This window comes from Dermacentor albipictus, chromosome 1 (genome assembly GCF_038994185.2).
Source record: "Dermacentor albipictus isolate Rhodes 1998 colony chromosome 1, USDA_Dalb.pri_finalv2, whole genome shotgun sequence".
Classification (NCBI taxonomy): Eukaryota; Metazoa; Arthropoda; class Arachnida; order Ixodida; family Ixodidae; genus Dermacentor; species Dermacentor albipictus.
The window spans coordinates 4,771,236-4,789,902 of record NC_091821.1 but is presented as its reverse complement, the minus strand read 5'-3'; positions in this window follow the sequence as shown (position 1 = coordinate 4,789,902).

The window sequence follows — 18,667 nt, the reverse complement described above, 5'->3', positions numbered from 1 at the left end:
AAGTACGGAGCGACCATGGGACGTAATGGGCCGTCGAGGTTCAAGGCATCCTGCGGGTAATCAGGAGGATCTGGAGACGCGTCGGCTGCAAAAGCAGTGACGTGGTCGTCTGTCACTGACCGGAGCGTGGCCACCGCTATGCCTTGAGGTAAAACTTGCTTCGCGAAGCCAAAATTCATAACGGGGAGACACATCCCATTAGCGGCAAGAGTTACGACAGTCTGACACAGAGATGTCGCGCACCAGGAGGACATCACGAATAGGTGCGACGACATAGTCGCCATCAGGCACGGTTGCCGTTGAGGCCAATTCGACGAAGGTTAGGGCTTTTAGAGGTAAGCGAACAAACGCTGTAGTGCAGAGGGTGTTCGGTTGTTCGGGGCGAACATCTGAAAGAAGAGGAAGCTCGAGGCACAGCGTACTGGTGGAACAGTCGATGAGGGCAGAATGCGTCGTCAGAAAGCCGAGCCCGAAGATTAGGTCACGAGGGCAACTGGTCAGCACGGCGAACAGGACTGGAACTTGGCGGCCAGCAATTCCTATGCGAGCAGTGCACATACCCCTGACGGCAACAGTGGCGCCATTGGCGACGCGTACGGCTCGAGTGATGGCAGACATAAGAACTTTTTTGAGGAGACGACATAGGTTAGCGCTCATTATGGACACTTGGGCTCCGGTATCAATTAATGTCGTCAACGGAACACCGTCGACGTCTACTTCAATTAGGTTCTTGTTAGTGAGGAGCCTCAACAGAGGATTTGGACAGGATGACCGTGATGCAGCACTATTGGCGGCGAGGAGTTACGGAGTCGCCATCTATCGGAAGCGCCTCGCTGGCGTAGTATGAGGGATCACGTGACGCGCTCTTCATAGGTTTTGCTGTCAGCGCTCACTGAAAACACCACGCGCGAGCTCTCCCGGACATTTCTGTAAGTACTTTTGAAACGAGAGAAGTTTTTACTGCCCAAATAATAATCTTGGGCAAACTGAAAGCACAGAATCGTTTACAGACGCGATCTCTTTACCGAATACTAGTGTACGCCACTGCGCGCGGTCGCCGCGATGGAGTCTCCCGAACCGGCTTCTTGCGTGAAAGGTAGGTAAACGCTGAGAGCAAACTATGTGAAATATGTTCTTATAGTGTTTGTATAACTAAATGGAGCGTAATAGAACGAAGCCTCAATGCAGCGATCGCGCAGATTCGCAGCGACTGACTGCGCGTCTGCTTGCTTGTACGCGCACTGTTTCGCTTTCTCCGCGCGCGCGTTTTCGCACCGTGCCATGAGCTTTAGGCCGCAGAATATGAGCATTTGACAGTATACAAGCAACCATTGCTGCGTGGGCGCTATCAGAGCTGTTCAAAAATAATTTCATTGTAGAGACTTCGACGCCTACAGGGACTGTGATGTGCCGACGCGACGATTCAATATTTTTTTTCTTCTAAATTCGTTGAACTTTCAATATTATTTCTCGAGTTGCGTCGCACTGTATGTTTATCGGTGTTCTCAGCGTACAATTTCCCGCTGCTACTTTTTTGTAATCCAGTGCATTAATTCATAACATAAACATGACCATATGCCATGCTTTTTTTAAATGTGCTTCTTACCGCTGCCTTTCCACTCCACTGAACTTGCCAGTATCTATAGCATCGACAAGTTCATAGACCAAACCATCATTAGTCGAGCAGCGGACTGGGGCGAGCGTCTCAGTGCGCGTTTTCAGAACATCGCAGACCGGGCGCCGTAGCAGAAATCTGGCTCGCGTCTGTGCTTGCTGCATACCCGAGTTGTAGCCGATGACTGCTTGCCGGTTTTATGTTTCGCGAGCCAAGCTTCACGCAGCTTCTTGTCCTGCGGCTACGTGTGAATAAGGCTGACACCGGCCTCCGTTGCTTAAGTCCGGCACTGCGGCACCGAGCAGTAGCCTACCATGTTGCGCGCCTTCAAACGCAGCCACTACCTATTGAAGTGCTTTCAAGCGTTGTAAAGGAGACACTCGGAGGGGGAAAATTTCGCCACTAAATGAGGACCGCAGCGTACGAGGGAATTTAAACTCTTTTTCAGCTCGCTTCGGCGCTCCCGAAGCAGCCGATGCTGCCGCTATGTCCACGTGATCCCTCCTAGCACGTCACGCCGACGGTGGCGCCAGCTTTTCCAGTGGTGGAGCTCGAGGCCAATACCTCCAAGAGCTGCATGGCTTAGTTTTCCGTCTGTCGGTTTGGCGACGAAAAGTGGCGAGGTTGGGGTGACGGGGAGCGACGGCGTTGAGGCGACGGCGACGCACGGAGGAGCGGCTGTCAGGGGCATCAGATGTAGGGTACAGACGGCGAGGTGAATAACGGCGAGCGTCGGCGTATGGGCGAGGAGCAGGGAATGAGCTCCAGTACGGCGGCATCTAGGTGGTGTGGCAGTGGCCGGATACATGACCAACGCGGTGGCAGCGGAAGCAGATGGGTTGGTCGTGTGGGGTTCGCCATTCAGCAGGATTACGTGATCTGGGAGCGAAATACTGGTCACATCAGGTTGTGGACATGGGAATGGATGCCGAATCAGGTCGGGAGACAGAGCTGGTGGTAGGGATGCTAAGGTTTGCAATTTATTGCCGCACAACTGCTTGAATAACGGAAATAGTGGGGGCCGCTTGGTCAAAGGTAATGTCACGGGGTCGTGGATGAAGGGAGGCCAGACTCGATGCTTAAATCTCACGGCGAACGATACGTGTGCCGTTCTCTTGAAATGGTCGTCTGGCGGTAAGAGCGGAGCAAGAGGACGTGGCAGGTGTGTTTGGCAGCCGGAAAAACTGTGGGACGACGCGGCGGCTTTTGGCTACCTCGAAGCGGCGGCATTCTTTGACGATGGCGTCGACGGTAGAGACGTCGTTATAGACGAGCAAATTGAAGGCGTCGTCCGCGATGCCATTTAGGATATGGCCCACCTTGTCAAACTCGGTTCTGATCTCGTCGACATTCCGGCACAGCGTGAGCACTTCCTGTATGTAGGAGACATACGATTCAGTCAACGACTGGACACGGGTGGCAAGCTTTTTTCGCGCTGCCTGCTGGCGACCTGACGGGTGGTCAAATAGGTCGCGAAGGCGCTCTTTGAAAATCTTCCAGCTCGAGAACTCGATCTCATGGGTGCGAAACCAGACACGCGGTGTCCCGTCCTGATAAAAGATCAAATTGGGAAGCATGATGGTAGTGTCCCAGTGGTGGCTTTGGCTAACACGCTCATATATGCTGAGCCAGTCATCGACGTGAACGTCATTTTGGGCGGAGAATGTGCCAGAATCACGGAGACTAGGAACCATAACGTACTTTATGGTTGGCGCCGCAGGTGTAGGTGGCGACGGGGTGGTTCCATCGGAAGCCATGGCTGAGAAGACGACGGTGCGGCCGCTTCGGAGCTCCGTGGTGAGGACGGGGAACGTTCCACCTCCAACACAATGTTACGCGAAGGACGAGTCAGTAAGACGAGCAACTACTTACAGGTTTTATTTACAGCAGCGGTTGCAGCGCTGATCGGTTTGATTCACAGCGCGAGCCCAGTTCGTTCTTCCTCCTCTTTTCTCGAGTGATGGCGCCTACGCGCCTCGTTCAAACAATCAAATACCACATGTGTGTAGCATACTTATACGTGCAAGAATAAGAACCTACCGCAAAACCGCCAGAAATATTTCATGCTGCTTTTTACAGTAAAATACAGCAACCTAAATTAATAAAGCATGCGTCAGGCAAGTTTCGAGGCGTATTTGATGCCCTGAAATATCGGCAACACGGTCGCCGAGAACCGTTGTGCCATGGCCCCCTGCTGTGACGCTTCGGCGTACAAAGTTTCCCGTACAAATGAGAGTCGCTTGCGCGCCTTTTTGAAAGAAATATTCTCTTTAACTTTGAGGGTCATTACATTGTTCTCCTTCTTCCAAGATAGACAAGACCTTGAGTATGCCGGGTGCCCACCGTCGCATCTTGCGGAGTGAAGTGTGGCATCGCAATTTTCAGCAGGGTGTTTGTGAGAAGCGCATTTTGAACAGGTAAGGCGGCCTTGAGAGCTCTGAGAGGCGTGGCCGAATCGTTGGCATTTGAAGCAGCGGCGTGGGCTAGATATGTACGGCCTACCAAGGATTTTCATATAACCTGTTTCGATGTGTACGGGTAGTGTTCCGGTACAGAAAGTAAAGATGAGGTGTTTACTTGGGGTTTCCTTGGTGTCTCGTCGGTTCTTAATGAGTTGGACGTCCGTAACCTGTAGTTCCTTTCATCCCTGAAGCAGCTCAGTTTCAGTCAAATCTAGGAGGTCTTGTTTGGATATTACTCCCCGTGTGCTGTTCACAGAACGGTGCGGACTTACCGTGATTGGAGTGTTTCAATTGCCAACAAGTTCAGACAATTTGTGGAGTTCATATTTGTCACAGACTTCCAGCAAGGCATCACCGCTGGCCATTTTCGGGATCTTGTAACCAGGACCTAGTTTTTCAGTGAGATGCTTCGCAACTACAAATGATGACAGTGTTTGCGCAGTCTTTTCAGGATTTTCACAGTGAAGGACATGGTACTTTGGGTAAATCTCTTATCGTTGTCCGAGAAAGCTGAGAGAGTCATCGGTGTGCCCTCTTTTCGAAGGAGGGTGATCAGGCAGTTGGGGAAAAGAGCTTAAAGCCATAAAGAATTCATTTTTTTTCGGCAGTTATACCAGCCGCCTACCACCTAGCCCTAAAAGAAGACGCTGCGAGACCCAAAGGAATCGCAGACACTAGCTGTACATAGCAACTATAACCTAATACGCCCAATGTAGGATAAACTACACCGAGTTAACCCTTTCTGCCTGGAAAAATGTGAAGTAAAAGGAAGCGAAAAGAAGACAGGAAAGATTGAAAGTAAGAGAAAAAATTCGCAGTTTCGCCCGAAAGGCGAAGCACCGATTGCGATAACAAATTAGTAGATAGCTGTACGAAGTAAGGATAGGAGTGTTTTCGGCCGTATAAACTTGTAAACATTCGCTTACTAACTAAATTAGCAATGATAGAATGTGTAAGCGTGACTCAACGAGGACGTAGAAAGAAACAGACATGTGTCTGCTCCTTTCTACATCCTTGTTCAGTCGCGCTTTCACATTCTATCATGATTAATAAAGGGAAAATCAGACATCCACCCGTTCGTAGCAACCGATACGAAGGAAACCCTTACGGGTTCCTCGAAAGAAAAGCGTCGCAGTTGAAGAAAAATTCGTCCTGGTCCGGGACTCGAACCCTAGACCACTGCCTTTCCGGGGCAGCCACTCTACCATCTCAGCTATCAGGTGGCTATCAGAGGGCATGGCGAAGTCGAATTAGTCAACAACTCAAAGCAAAGGCAAGAGTTCGACGTTATAGTTCTGCGAAAACCCGCAAGGTGGAGAGGAGTAATTAAAAAAATATATAGAGTTTTACGTGCCAAAACCACTTTCTGATTATGAGGCATGCCATAGCGGAGGACTCCGGAAATTTCGACCACCTGGGGATCTTTAACGTGCACCTAAATCTAAGTACACGGGTGTTTTCGCTTTTCGCCCCCATCGAAATGCGGCCGCCGTGGCCGGGATTTGATCCCGCGGCCTCGTGCTCAGCAGCCCAGCACCATAGCTTACAGACTGGGATACATAGCGCAAAAAATGTCACAGGGACAAGCACGAAAACAGGACGAGCGCTAACTTTCAACAATTGATTTATTGCAGCTGGTGAGTATATATATACTCACTGGGACGCCACTGCAATAGAACACACTGAAGGGAAGGAGGAAAAAAAACAGTCATGTGACTGCTATGCTCGAAAATTCAAGATCTTTCCTTGATAAAAGTATAGACGGCGTGGTAACGCACTCGTCACCTGCTCTGGCTGTCTCCGCTGCTTCCACAATTTCCCTCGTAATCTTATTCCTGTGGCGATAGACAACAACAGTTTGTTTTAATAACGGGAAGCATGGTGCCTTCGCGTCACATTTTCTACAATGGGCAGCCAGATGCCCATCTATTGCGATGCTCTCCACTTTGTTACTATGCTCCGCCAGACCCACGTTTAAACATCTGCCCGTCTGTCCCACGTAGTACTTCCCACACGAAAGTGGGATCTTATACACAACATTGCGAGTTCATGCAACAAAAGGATCTTTGTGCGCGGTAGCGCAACCAGGCTTTCGTTTCCTCACGGGACAGCTCAGCACATTCAACCTCAAGAGTTTGTTAGGTACTGTAAACTCGTTTACACCAGAACGTTGCCCAACCTTTTTTTAGGTTGTGGGAAACATTATGAAAGTAGGGAATTACCGCCACTTTTCGTTTGTCCCTTTCTTCTTTCCTCTCTCTTTCGTCATCCGCTCTCTGCTCATCGCTCATGCGTGAAGTTAGTTTCCTTTGACGATGTAGGCCTTCAGCAACCGAGATAATGATATGTCTCGGATAGTTCGCTGCTTCCAGACGAGCCACCTGCTTACTAAGGCCTTCATCTAGCAAGTGAGCACATGACAGATAGAGCGCATGACAGGAAAGAACGTACGATACTTCTCTTTACGAGTTTAGAAGTATAGTACGTTCTTTCCTGTCATGCGGAAATTTGTATCCCAGTCTGTATGTATCCCACCAACACGCCCAAACTTCTTCCCCGCTAAAGCTGCAACACCATAGCCACTGAGCAACACAGCGGGTGAGGAGTAGGTAATAATGGGAAAATCAGGCATCCACCCCTTCGTAGTAATTGTTGCAAAGGAAACCCATACAGGTTCCCGGAAAGAAATGCGTCCTACGATTTGTCTGCTCTCCACAAGCTGACGCAAAAGGGGAGACGAAGCCAGACAAACTAAAGGGCAAAAATCCTTGCCGTGCAGATTCCAGTCTGCGTTATTAGGTGTCTTCCAGCTGTCCGGATTTGAGGTCCTTGCCATGCAGTCTTGACTTTCTTCAGCTTGGAGGCGAATAATCTACTGATGACGGAGTAGTCAGCTCCAGTGTCTTCTGTGAGGCAATGACAATGCTCAAACCTCTCAGAGGTTGTGAAATATGGCGCACAAGAACGCCTGACGCGAACAACTCTCCCTGTGCGTTCTGTCTACTTCGCAGACTAACAGCAGTGGTGCACGAAAGCGAATGTTTAACATCAACTCACCACTCTCGTCTTAGACTAAACCTTGAAGAAATTAAGCTTTAGCCATCAACATCAGCGCTAATTATCGTCAATAAAAGCAACCAGCACAAGAAGCTTCGCTTATATCGATTGTCACTGTGCGTGGGGTCTGCATAATTTTTTATTATTACTATTACTATTAGCAGTTCTGACTTTTGAGCTGCGCACTTAAGCCCCCTTTTCGTGCATATTGCTGGGTGACATCCACTGCTACTTGTAGTGTGTCCTGTATTTCACAGTCTGAGCCACTGGTGGTCCAGATGGCGATATTGTTAGCACCAAGCGCATGCCTAATTCGTGGTATGGCATCCAGTAGCGGGGGTAGTCTGCTCATAGCTATGTTAAGCAGCACGGGTGAAAGCACTGACCCTTGTGGCGTGCTTTTTCGCGGAGGAGCGATGGAGTTCGAACGTATACTTCCTATCCCTATTGTTGCTGTGCGATCTTTCAGAAACGCCCGGATGTAATTGTATATTTGTCGGCCACATTTGGCTGCCGTTAGATTGGTGTGTATGAGGTCATTAGCTACGTTCGCAAACGCACCTTTGAGGTCTAATACCAGGATGGCTTTGGTTTGTTGAGTGCTCATATTGTGAATTATCACTTCCTTGCGTCTTGAGTAGATAGCGGTGGTCGGAAACCGGAATCAGAATTGGGGGCGCAAGGCACTGGGCCCCCAAGCTGCGTTGCGTCGGTTGCTCTTGGGTTTAGAAGAGAAGCAGTGTTGAGGATTGGGTCGAACGCAGACAGCGTTGGGTTGAGCGCTCGGAACGCTGCAGTGTGGAAAGTAGAAAGGTGCTTGAAGGCAAAAAAAAAATTAACCTCTTTTCATACAAGGGAAAACGAACAGAATGCATTTTTGAACAAAAAGAGAGAACAATAAAATGTATGAAACGTAATCACTGTGTTAGTACCGGTTAGTGTTACGACTTAGGTGTGCAATTATAATTGAAGTACTATAGCGCCAAACAGACGACACAGGAAGAAGAGACACGGACGAGCGCTTACTGACAACTGATGCTTTAATGACGGAAACACACAATATATATACACAAATTTGGCGGCGCAACTCGCGCATTGTCAAAACATCACATGGTAAATGGGCAAAAGGCGATAGAACGATTGTGAATGTGACGTTCGTGAAGATTACACGTGGTGTACAGGGCCAAATGACTATAAATGATAATGGTAACGTGATACACATACACCGCCGTGAGGGAGTACCCCTTAAAAACTAAACGATTAGGAATGTTCACCAGGCGCGGGCGGCGCAGCAACCTGCTCAGATTTAACTATGGGCTTCTAAAAATGACATCTCACTTTTATAGAGAATTTTCGATGGTTCGCTTACGCATTCAATGCCCTTCCTTTTAATGTGGAAGGCTTCCTTCAGCTCGCGGGCCACGCTGTCTCGACTTCTGTCCAGAATGACAGTCTCTCTTAGGCGAGGCTTGCACCCGCACTCTTTGCAGTGGATGGCCATATTGGAACCTGTTCCTTTCTCCTGTAGCCTTTCGTGTTCTTTCAGCCTTTCATTTAGACACCGCCCCGTTTGTCCTATGTAAACTTTTTTGCATGAGAGCGGAATTTGATACACTACCCCTTCCTTGCAACTGACAAGTGGATTGGTATGCTGGGTTCCGCAGGTCACGCGTTCTGTTTTCTGGTTGTTAACGCGGGCGCACAATGTAGCAAGTTTTGAAGGGGCTGAGAAAACAACCGGGACTTTGAATTTACTCGCGACCTTTTTCAGGTTGTGGGCTACGCGGTGGGAATACGGTACAACTACAGGTCTTAATCTCCTGGTTTGTTCTTGCGTGTTTTTTCTTGCTTTCCCTTTTATCTTCTGGAGCAGACTCTCTACTACAGAACTTATAACTGTCTGTGGGAACCCCGCCTCCTTTAGCCTTTCAATCTGCTGATGGAAGCTGCTCCGTATGGCATGCTTACATGACTTCCTGATAGCCGATTCCAATGCCCCTTTGGCTATCGCTCTTTTTACGGTCTTAGAGTGGGCTGACTCATAAGACAAGAGCTCTTTTTGCGCTCGGGGTTGGTACTTCCAGTGCACTTCAGCTCCCAGGCTGAGCTCGAGGTCTAAAAACTGTAACTTATTGTTCTTTGGTAGTTCAAAGGTGTATTCTAACCCATGGCTATATTTCATAAACACATCTAGCATCTCTTTCACAGTTTCTTGGTGGCCTGGTGGATCCTGTCTGTTTAATACAATTAGGAAGTCATCTACATATCTAAATACTTTCAAAACCTTCTGCTTGTCAAGCATGCTGTCCAAAACGCTATCAATGGCCGAAAGAAAAATGTTGCTTAAGATAGGGGCTACGCAGGACCCTATACAGATGCCCTTCTTTTGAACATAAACCCTATCATCAAACTGAACAAGCGTGGAACTGAGATAAAACTTCAGAAGCCTAATGAAATTATCAACTGACATGCCCACAGAATTCTGAAACGAAATGGTCCCTTTCTTTTCAATACATGCCTGGACAGCTGAAAACAGTTCCTTGTGTGGGATAGAATAGAAAAGATCTTTAACATCGACCGAGAAAAAACCACCTACGGTACCGCAAGACTGTAAAAATCCTACCACATCATAGGAGTTCCTTGTTTCGAAAGGATCTTCCATGTTAAGTGAACTCAAATGCTTTAACAGAAACTGGCTAACATGACGTTGTCAAGATTCCCTTTCGCTCACGATACACCGGAACGGAACTTCTTCTTTGTGGGTCTTAGCGGTAAAAAACATGCCCAAAGTCTTATTTTTGCACTTACTTATGGCATTTGCTATTTTTCCTAGTTCCAGTTCCTTGCAGAGGGACACAGCTTGAGATTTCACCCTAGCCGGCTTGAGGCTTGACGTGGCGAAATTCTTTTCCACAGCTCGGCAGGCCTTCTCCTTGTAATTTCCTTGCGGGACCACAACGAAGCCTCCTTCCTTGTCAGCTTGTAAAAGCAGCAGGCTTGAAGAATGTGACGAATGTGAAGTCCTTGAAGAATGTGACAACTTTGTTAATCCCAGATCGGTTGCTCGAAGATTTCTTCGTAACTGTTCTTGACAGCGCGTCCACTCCTTCCAGTAGGCACCTTTCCTGGTCTTCAGGTGACGCCTTCTCGGCAACACGCCTATTCAAAGAAAGTAGCTCGTGCGCTGCAGTTTCAGGTTCGAGGCTGAACTTCGGTCCCTTCACCAGCACGTTTTTTACATCCTCCGTGACTTGTACTTGTCCCAGGATTTTTACGGCACCACTGGCCTTCTTCTTGTCTGGCGGCTTGGGTGTGTTGTTTAGCATATGTCGCCACCAGAATTCCACCGTTTGAGCCGCAAGCTTCCTGTGTTCCCGGAATTTCTTCTCGGCAACCCACTCAGGATAATTGATGTGACATGTCATGCGCAAAAAATCAAAAAAGAGCCGCACTTGCCTCCACAATTCCGAACGTACAATCCTACACACCCGCTTTGCGTGCAGCGCACGAGCTACTTTCTTTGAATAGGCGTGTTGCCGAGAAGGCGTCACCTGAAGACCAGGAAAGGTGCCTACTGGAAGGAGTGGACGCGCTGTCAAGAACAGTTACGAAGAAATCTTCGAGCAACCGATCTGGGATTAACAAAGTTGTCACATTCTTCAAGGACAATGGCCTGCTGCTTTTACAAGCTGACAAGGAAGGAGGCTTCGTTGTGGTCCCGCAAGGAAATTACAAGGAGAAGGCCTGCCGAGCTGTGGAAAAGAATTTCGCCACGTCAAGCCTCAAGCCGGCTAGGGTGAAATCTCAAGCTGTGTCCCTCTGCAAGGAACTGGAACTAGGAAAAATAGCAAATGCCATAAGTAAGTGCAAAAATAAGACTTTGGGCATGTTTTTTACCGCTAAGACCCACAAAGAAGAAGTTCCGTTCCGGTGTATCGTGAGCGAAAGGGAATCTTGACAACGTCATGTTAGCCAGTTTCTGTTAAAGCATTTGAGTTCACTTAACATGAAAGATCCTTTCGAAACAAGGAACTCCTATGATGTGGTAGGATTTTTACAGTCTTGCGGTACCGTAGGTGGTTTTTTCTCGGTCGATGTTAAAGATCTTTTCTATTCTATCCCACACAAGGAACTGTTTTCAGCTGTCCAGGCATGTATTGAAAAGAAAGGGACCATTTCGTTTCAGAATTCTGTGGGCATGTCAGTTGATAATTTCATTAGGCTTCTGAAGTTTTATCTCAGTTCCACGCTTGTTCAGTTTGATGATAGGGTTTATGTTCAAAAGAAGGGCGTCTGTATAGGGTCCTGCGTAGCCCCTATCTTAAGCAACATTTTTCTTTCGGCCATTGATAGCGTTTTGGACAGCATGCTTGACAAGCAGAAGGTTTTGAAAGTATTTAGATATGTAGATGACTTCCTAATTGTATTAAACAGACAGGATCCACCAGGCCACCAAGAAACTGTGAAAGAGATGCTAGATGTGTTTATGAAATATAGCCATGGGTTAGAATACACCTTTGAACTACCAAAGAACAATAAGTTACAGTTTTTAGACCTCGAGCTCAGCCTGGGAGCTGAAGTGCACTGGAAGTACCAACCCCGAGCGCAAAAAGAGCTCTTGTCTTATGAGTCAGCCCACTCTAAGACCGTAAAAAGAGCGATAGCCAAAGGGGCATTGGAATCGGCTATCAGGAAGTCATGTAAGCATGCCATACGGAGCAGCTTCCATCAGCAGATTGAAAGGCTAAAGGAGGCGGGGTTCCCACAGACAGTTATAAGTTCTGTAGTAGAGAGTCTGCTCCAGAAGATAAAAGGGAAAGCAAGAAAAAACACGCAAGAACAAACCAGGAGATTAAGACCTGTAGTTGTACCGTATTCCCACCGCGTAGCCCACAACCTGAAAAAGGTCGCGAGTAAATTCAAAGTCCCGGTTGTTTTCTCAGCCCCTTCAAAACTTGCTACATTGTGCGCCCGCGTTAACAACCAGAAAACAGAACGCGTGACCTGCGGAACCCAGCATACCAATCCACTTGTCAGTTGCAAGGAAGGGGTAGTGTATCAAATTCCGCTCTCATGCAAAAAAGTTTACATAGGACAAACGGGGCGGTGTCTAAATGAAAGGCTGAAAGAACACGAAAGGCTACAGGAGAAAGGAACAGGTTCCAATATGGCCATCCACTGCAAAGAGTGCGGGTGCAAGCCTCGCCTAAGAGAGACTGTCATTCTGGACAGAAGTCGAGACAGCGTGGCCCGCGAGCTGAAGGAAGCCTTCCACATTAAAAGGAAGGGCATTGAATGCGTAAGCGAACCATCGAAAATTCTCTATAAAAGTGAGATGTCATTTTTAGAAGCCCATAGTTAAATCTGAGCAGGTTGCTGCGCCGCCCGCGCCTGGTGAACATTCCTAATCGTTTAGTTTTTAAGGGGTACTCCCTCACGGCGGTGTATGTGTATCACGTTACCATTATCATTTATAGTCATTTGGCCCTGTACACCACGTGTAATCTTCACGAACGTCACATTCACAATCGTTCTATCGCCTTTTGCCCATTTACCATGTGATGTTTTGACAATGCGCGAGTTGCGCCGCCAAATTTGTGTATATATATTGTGTGTTTCCGTCATTAAAGCATCAGTTGTCAGTAAGCGCTCGTCCGTGTCTCTTCTTCCTGTGTCGTCTGTTTGGCGCTATAGTACTTCAGTAATGCACCAACTAGCCCAACAAAAAGTTTTGGTGCAATTATAAGCCAAGCAAAGCCAATCGAAGCCAAGTTATTTTAGTTGGTGTTTTCTTGTGACGCACTGCGAAGCTGCGAGTTCACCCAAGTAAAATGGCAAAAATCAGTTGACGTACAGCAAGTTTGCTTTGCGACCATCTGCTGTACGCTGAATTGAGTTGGGCTGACATCGAAGATCTCTTTCTACCGCTGCCAGAAGCGACTTACCGACGACATGACCGGCGGCAGTATACGTCTCGCAAAGGATGGCTCGACGTCGGAAGTATTGAAGATGACGTCTTTCGGAGAATGTTCCGTTTTGAGAAGGCAAATATTGATGAATTGTCATCTGCTCTCTTAATTCCCGATACGATTGAGAGCATTCAGGGAGTACAAGTATCCGGTAAAGAAGCTCTCCAGATTGCCCTCCGGCGACTCGCATATCCTAATAGGTGGCGCGATTTAGAAAACGTTTTCGGACGACATACCTCCATGATGTCCAGCATAGTTGCCTCTGTCTTCGGCCACATTGAGACGACCTTCGGTCACCTCCTGTCCTTGACAAATCATCGTTGGCTGAACCTCGCCAACATCGCTTTGTTTTCCCAGGCACGTACACGCTGTTGCATTAAGGTTAAAACACGTGCGTTATTACGATTAGGTTAGCGACTGTAGCCGTCGTAGGATACTGTAAAAACAATGTTTCTAACCTTAGCTTATTGGTAAATTCGCTATGAAAGATTTTGACCGACTGTCGTTAAAATGGAAGTGTACAGACGGCGTTTTACCTCGTTTCCTCTGACACATATGTCATACGAGATAGGAAAGTCACCTATGGTGTATGTACTTTCTTGTTATGCATTTTCCAGCACAAGCAATTGTGACGCGCCTGTTGCCCTAGTTGTTGAAATCTTTTTAGTAGAGAAATATTGCAATAGATACTGCTGCAACAATAATCTACATTCTGAATTGCAGGCTGTGCATGATCGAGGTGCGCCTTTGACTAATTGTTGCGGTTTCATCGATGGAACTGCCCGACCGATCTGCCGACCAACGTACAAGCAGCGAATGTACTTCTCCGGGCACAAACGGGAGCACGTTGTCAAATATCAGGCCGTTATGTGTGCCAACGGCATCGTCTGCGACCTTGCCGGCCTATATTTAAGCCACAGGCATGATGCAGGTAAATCAAAGGCCCCTCATTTCTTCGTTCCCAGCTCAGAAAGCTCATTCCCAGCTCATTTCTTCGTTCCCAGCTCAGGTCGCCCAGAAAGATAATTACACATGTGTATTGAGTGCAGTTTCTGCGAAGCACATTTTAAGCATAACTGTTTTTGACATGCGACTCCATAAATAATAATTCGACTTTCATATTAAGGTGGTGCCTCAGTAAGAACACATTACTAGCAAATGCAGTGCTCCTAAATCTAACCTTCGCTTTGAAACAGCAAGGTGTAACATTCTGTGGCTCATTATGTTGTTTCCTAATTGGTTCTCTTTTGCAGGAATACTTCGCGAAAGCGCGCTGTACGAGAAGCTTCTCCAGTTGATGCAGGGCAATACATTTACTATATACGGTAATCCTGCGTACCCCCTCCGCCCTCTACTCATGCGGCCATATGCTGGTGCACGTCTGAATGAACAGCAGCAAGAATTCAATACTGCCATGAGAACTGCAAGGCAGTCAGTAGAATGGGGATTCGGCAAGACGATCAGTCTGATTGCCTTCTCGGACTACAAAAAAAAATCAGAAAGTCTTTCTCCAGATGTGCCACAAATGTACAAAGTAGCAACGATATTAACCAACTGCCACACTTGCCTTTATGGCAACCAAGTGGCAATGTTCTTTCACCTTCGTCCTCCTCCTCTGAAAGAATACCTTGTGGTACGTAACAGCTGAGAGATAAAAGCTAGTGTGAATATTGTTTATTTGTCCTATTGAAGCAATAAATGAACTTTGGCTCATGTGGACTACACAGTTTGAAGCTGTAGTGTAACCAAAATGCAATTAAGTTGCTGGAGCAGGAAGCTTTCCAAATGTACAATATTCACAAATACACATCTTTTCTGTGAAGAACCTAAACATTTAATTTCCTTTATTATCCAGCACTTCCTTCAAAACATCAAGCAGAGCGTTTTGTAGTGCCATAAACATATTTCTTTCTGCTTCGCGTTCCCTTTGTACTGCAGCACGTTCTTCTCTTTGAATCCTCCTTTCTTCAGCGCGGTCTTCTACTTCGGCTTTTCGCTCAGCAATATTAACACGTGTACTTGTCTTTATCGGGCGACACGTTTCACCGCCTAACAAATGTTATCGCACAGTGCAGGACGCGCTTGCATGTGTGGGAAGTTTCTGGAATGTTATCGATGGTTCCATCCACTGTCTGTGACCGAAACTTGTGTAATCTGATTGCATGTGTGCGCGACGCGAATGGTGTAGAACTTTGGCGAAGGCACGCGGGTCCCAACGATTAGTCTGGAACGTTCGATGACTGCTGTATAAAAGCCGGCGCGCTGGACCCGCTGATCAGATTTCGACGACCACCGACTGTGTTCGCCGCTCTCGTTGTGCTATAAGTGTAGCCTGTTTTTGTGGGCACAGGTTCGCCCGATAAAAGTTAGTTTTGTCTTTCACAGTATCGCTACTGTATTCGTCAACGTCACCACCACGTGACATCTGGTGGAGGTGCTTTTCATGTACCGGACGCCCCCGACAAGCCGGGATCCAAGCTCGGACCGCAAAGAGAACACCAACGTAGTCCCGGACCATCGAGCAAGCCGCCGTCTTCAACAGCTGCCCCCGGTGCACAGACTTCTACCTGAGAAGATCAAGACTGTGGTCAAGGAAACCCCAATGGCAGCCCCAGCATCCCCCGTCGCGCTGCAGCAGCCCAGAGAGCCTCCGACATTCTGCGATTCAACATACGAGGACCCGGAAACCTGGCTTGAGACATATGAGAGGGTCGCTGCTTTTAACAGCTGGAACAGCGACGACAAACTGCGACATGTCTTCTTCGCATTGGAAGACGCTGCCAGGATAATAATAATAATAATATTTGGGGTTTTACGTGCCAAAACCACTTTCTGATTATGAGGCACGCCGTAGTGGAGGACTCCGGAAATTTTGACCACCTGGGGTTCTTTAACGTGCACCTAAATCTAAGCACACGGGTGTTTTCGCATTTCGCCCCCATCGAAATGCGGCCGCCGTGGCCGGGATTCGATCCCGCGACCTCGTGCTCAGCAGCCCAACACCATAGCCACTGAGCAACCACGGCGGGTACGCTGCCAGGACGTGGTTCGAGAACCGAGAAGCCACCTTAACAACGTGGGACCTGTTCCGAAGCGGCTTCCTGCCGACCTTCACAAGCGTTGTACGCCGAGAACGAGCCCAAGCACTACTAGAAACCAGAGTGCAGCTGCCTAATGAAACCACCGCGATCTTTACAGAAGAAATGAGCCACCTATTCCCCAAGAACGACCCGGAAATGTCCGGGGAAAAGAAAGTCCGCTTACTGATGCGTTGAGTAAAGGAGGAACTTTTCGCTGGAATGGTACGGAGCCCACCGAAGACCGTCGACGAGTTTCTTCGCGAGGCCACCAGCATCGAGAAGACACTGGAAATGCGGAACCGGCAATTCAACCGCCGCACGAACTCGACAAACTACGCCGGAGTTGCGTCACTGGCCACCGACGACTTGCGCGAGACTATCCGAGCGGTCGTGCGGGAGGAACTACAGAAGCTGTTGCATTCATCACAGCCTCAAGTGGCGTCGATTGCCGACGCCGTGCGCGAGAAGCTCCAACAACAACTCGGAGAAGGCCCTGAATCGCCGCAGCCTCAGCCGCAAGCGATGACATACGCCGCTGTAACTCGCCGTCACGTTCCCCCTTCGCGGCCACGGCAGGGCCCAGTGACGACACAGTTCCGTCGTCCACCACCATCCCCGCCGCCAACACGCCAAGCCGTCACCTCACGCGGCGTTCCACGGAAGACTGACGTTTGGCGCGCCCCCGACCACCGTCCGCTTTGCTATCACTGCGGAGAAGCCGGGCACATCTACCGCCGATGCCCATACCGGGAGATGGGACTCCGCGGGTTCGCCGTTAACGCGCCGCGACCACAGATTGGCAAACGACCTCGCGATATCGCCGACTACCTCGCCGCAACTCAGTGGAGCCATCGACTACCGTCCCGTTCGCCGTCACCAGGCCGCTACCTGTCGCCGCAGCGCAGACCATACACCGGCCCAGCCCGGGGCCGCTCTGCGAGCCCATATCCGGAAAACTAAAAGCAGCAACCGATGGATGTGCGGTTGGTGTTCGTCGAACTGACGAAGATCCTCCGCCGCCGACGAAGACGACGAAGAGACCACTCGATGACATAATAACGACGCGCTGCCGTCCCGACGAAGTCAGGAAGCGAAGACTACACCGACGAAAGACGACTTGACGACGCGACGTTCCAGCTTCAGTTCAACAAGACGCGGCCGTGATCCGACACCAAGACCTAACTGCAACGCCAGAAAAAGAACCGCCGACCTCGACGTGCTTCTCGACGGCCACACAGTTACCGACTTAGTGGACACAGGGGCCGATTACTCCGTAATGAGTGGACATCGCCGCTGACTCCGCAGGGGCGTCTGCGTCAGCAGGCGTTTGATGTGTTGCGACACCACGTACCCGAGCACACGAGGGCTGGACCCTCCCGCGTGTAGCCATGCGCGGCTTAGCCGTGTGCGGGGAAAGGGGGATCCTGGGGGTTGAGCCGAGGCCGGGTGTTTGGACCTTTAAGGCCGCCCGACGGAGGCAACACACCTCTTTGGCATCTGCTTCACGTAGACGGCACCCTCGGACTGACCCACCCGGGGGAAATCGGCAGTCGCCTCTTCCTGTCTCTTTCTCCTCGAATCTTCGTCTTTCTCTCTCACTTTCTGGCCTTTCCTATCTTCTTCTCTCTTCCATTTTCTTCCTTTCTCCACGGCGGCAAGGGTTAACCTTGTGTGCCTATCCTCCCTTGGGTACACCATATTTGGTTATAGCGATGGCGTACGGCTGGCGTCGTGCAGGCTTGTACACAAGCTCTGCCGCGTACCCTCGTTGGGCTCCGTGGTGGGCGGTGGGCGCAGTTGCCGAACGTACACATTTTCTATGGCAGCACAAACCTCTGTCGTCTATGACCGGCGTCTGAAAAGATGCCGCACCGAAGTACCATTCCATTTCTCCTTTCGGGGAAACGCGCCATCCTTCCCCAAGTACTATGTAGTACACAGCGAAAGCAACATGCCAGTATTTTATTTATTTATTTATTTATTTATTTATTTATTGTACATACTTTCAAGGCCGGCAGGCACAACAGAAAGGAGTGGTAGAGTACATTATTTGCAGGACGAGCAAAAATAAAAAATAATGAAGGAACTATAAGGCACTTTGAACAGCAAGCTTGAAATTGGTGCTGTCACAAATGGTGACTAAGGAGGCGGGAAGGCGGTTCCATGCAGTGGCGGTTCTTGGTAAGAATGAAGAATGGTATAAATTAGTGCGGCAAGTTGGCACTTCAACTTTGTATTGATGATCGATGCGAGATGAGATGTAACTGGGTCTGGTGAAGAGATTTTCTTTCAGGAAAGGATTGAGGTAGTATATTTTATGAAAAAGACAAAGGCGAGAATGCTTGCGACGTAGTGAAAGGTCAGGTAGGTCTAATGTTTTTTTCATGGATGTTACGCTAGAATGACGTGAATAATTAGACAGGATAAAGCGCGCTGCATGGTTCTGAATGCTTTCAATTGAATTAATGAGATTGGAATGAGCAG